The sequence below is a fragment of the Giraffa tippelskirchi genome, chromosome X (genome assembly GCF_054371585.1).
Source record: "Giraffa tippelskirchi isolate mGirTip1 chromosome X, T2T-mGirTip1v1.2.pri, whole genome shotgun sequence".
Lineage (NCBI taxonomy): Eukaryota > Metazoa > Chordata > Mammalia > Artiodactyla > Giraffidae > Giraffa > Giraffa tippelskirchi.
Genome location: NC_137289.1, coordinates 152,531,201 through 152,533,940, shown reverse-complemented (window position 1 = coordinate 152,533,940; position 2,740 = coordinate 152,531,201). Strand labels below are relative to the sequence as shown.

The following is a 2,740-nucleotide window of genomic DNA, read 5'->3' as shown; positions in this document are numbered from 1 at the left end:
GGGCGGCGAGATCAGGGGTGTGGGGTCCCCCTCCCTCTCTAATCCGCTTAAAGCCCTGGGGCCTCAGGGGGAACTGGGCTTCTAAACCGGTTTTCCTGGGTGGCTTTCTCGGTGGCTGGCGCTCCCAGGAGACTGGGGCCAAAGTGGGGATGCTGTTGTTCACCTTCTAAGTTATGTCTGAGTGTTTGTGACCCCATGGACCGCAGCACGCCAGGCCTCCCTGTCCATCACCAACTCCCGGAGCTCGCTCAAACTCACGTCCATCGAGTCGGTGATGCCATCCAACCATCTCATCCTCTGTCGTCCCCTTCTCCTCCCGCCTTCAGTCTTTCCCAGCATCAGGGTCTTTGTTAATGAGTCAGCTCTTCGCATCATGTGGCCGGAGTATTGGAGCTTCAGCTTCAGCAACAGGCCTTCCAATAACGTGACTGTTATCACACCCCCAAACTGGTGAAAATGTGATAAGAACAGGGATTGAAATTCGTTATAGCTGGTTGGCAAATAGATGGGGAAACAATGAAAACGGTGACAGACTATTTTGGGGGACTCCAAAATCACTGCAGATAGTGACTGCAGCCACAAAATTAAGACACTTGCTCCTTGAAAGAAAAGTTATGACCAACCTAGACAGCATATTAAAAAGCAGAGACATTACCTTGCCAACAAAGGTCCATCTAGTCAAGGCTATGGTTTTTCCAGTGGTCATGTATGGATGTGAGAGCTGGACTATAAAGAAAACTGAGCACCGAAGAATTGATGCTTTTGAACTGTGATGTTGGAGAAGACTCTTGAGAGTCCCTGGGACTTCAAGGAGATCCAACCAGTCCATCCTAAAGAAAATCAGTCCTGAATATTCACTGGAAGGACTGATGCTGAAGCTGAAACTCCAGTACTTTGGCCACCTGATGGGAAGAGCAGACTCACTGAAAAAGACCCTGATGCTTGGAAAGATTGAAGGCAGGAGGCGAAGGGCACACAGACAGTGAGATGGTTGGATGGCATCACCAACTCGATGGACATGGGTTTGAATAAAGTCCAGGAGTTGGTGATGGACAGGGAGGCCTGGCGTGCTGCAGTCCATGGGGTCTCCAAGACTCGGACACGACTGAGCGCCTGGACTGAACCGATAGCTGGTTAGTTCACTTTGGATGCAGGTTTCTGGGACAAAAAAAAAAAAACAAGCTGGAAAAGCTTCAGTCATGACAATAGTGAACATGCTCTTGGCCTCAGGTGGCCAGAGTATTGCAGCTTCAGCATCAGTCCTTCCAGTGAATATTCAGGGTTGACTTCCTTTAGGATGGACTGGTTGGACCTCCTTGCAGTCCAAGGGACTCTCCAGAGTCTTCTGTTACTGGAGTAGACTTGATGTACAGTTTTGTGTTAGTCTCAGGGGTACAGCAAAGTGAATCAGTCATACATACACATGGATCCGCTCTTTTTTGTATTTCCTTCCTGATCAGGTCACCACAGGGCACCGAGTATAGTTCCCTGAGCTATACAGGAGGTTGTCACAAGTATCTGTTTAATACATGTGTGCTAAATTGCTTCGATCGCGTCCGACAGTTTGCGACCCCGTGGACTGTATAGCTTGCCAGGCTCCTCTGTCCACGGGATTCTCCAAGCAAGAATACTGGATGGAGTAGCTTGCCACTTCCTTCTCCAGGAGATCTTCCCGACCCAGGGATTGAACCTGTGTCTCTTATGTCTCCTGCACTGGCCCAGGGCAGGTTCTTCACCACCAGTGCTCCATAGGAATCCATTTCACAACAGTTCCTCTAAATGTGCACATTAATTCCAAAAATTTAGATCTAGATTCTTTTTGCTTTTCAAAATATACTATTATGTTTGAATAGCAAACAAAGAAAAAGCCATTTAATAGGTGGTAGTTTGTACGTGTCAATTCCAATCTCCCAATTTATCCTATGCACTCTTTACCCCTTGGTAAGCATGGTTGTTTTCTACATCTGTGACTCTGTTTCTGTTGTATGTGTGGGCGTGTGAGTTCATCGCTCAGTCGTGTCCGACTCTTTGCGACCCCGTGGACTGTAGCCCGCCAGGCTCCTCTGTCCACGGGATTCTCCAGGCAAGAATCCTGGAGTGGGTTGCCATTTCCTCCTCCAGGGGGTCTTCCCGACCCAGGCATCAGACCCGGGTTTCTGTTGTACAGATAAGTTCATTTGTATATTTTAGCACTGGAGGCTTATTTTTTATTGGAGAGTCATGACTTCCCGATGTTGGGTTGGTGTCGGCCATACATCAGCGTGAATCAGCCGTAGGTATACATACGTCCCCTCCGTCTTGAACCTCCCTCCCTGTCCCGCTGCTAGAGTTTGTCACAGAGCGCCAGCTTTCGCTTCCTTGCGTCGTACAGCAAATTCCAGCTGGCTCTCTGTCTTACAAAGGATAGTGCATATGTCTCAAGGCTACTGTCTCCATCCGCCCCGCCCCGCCCTTCCCTTGCTGTGTCCGCAAGTCTGTCCTTTATGTCTTCGCCTCCTTTGCTGCTCTGCAGTTAGGATCATCAGGACCGTCTTTCTAGATTCCATGTATGTGCATTCACTTCAGTTCAGTCGCCCTACTCTTTGCGACCCCATGGGCCGCAGCACGCCAGGCCTCCCTGTCCATCACCAACTCCCGGAGTTTGCTCAAACTCAGGTCCATGGAGTCAGTGATGCCATCCAACCATGTCATACCCTGTCGACCCCTTCTCCTATGTGCATTAATATATGATATGTGTCTT

General features: G+C 49.2%; 1 protein-coding gene across 2 annotated transcripts in view; it reads left to right on the top strand.

Annotated features, from left to right (window-relative positions):
- LOC145536407 (arylsulfatase H-like) overlaps positions 1–2,740 on the top strand; it is a 46,610-nt gene that overhangs the window by 1,425 nt on the left and 42,445 nt on the right. The gene's annotated exons all lie outside the window — the stretch shown is intronic.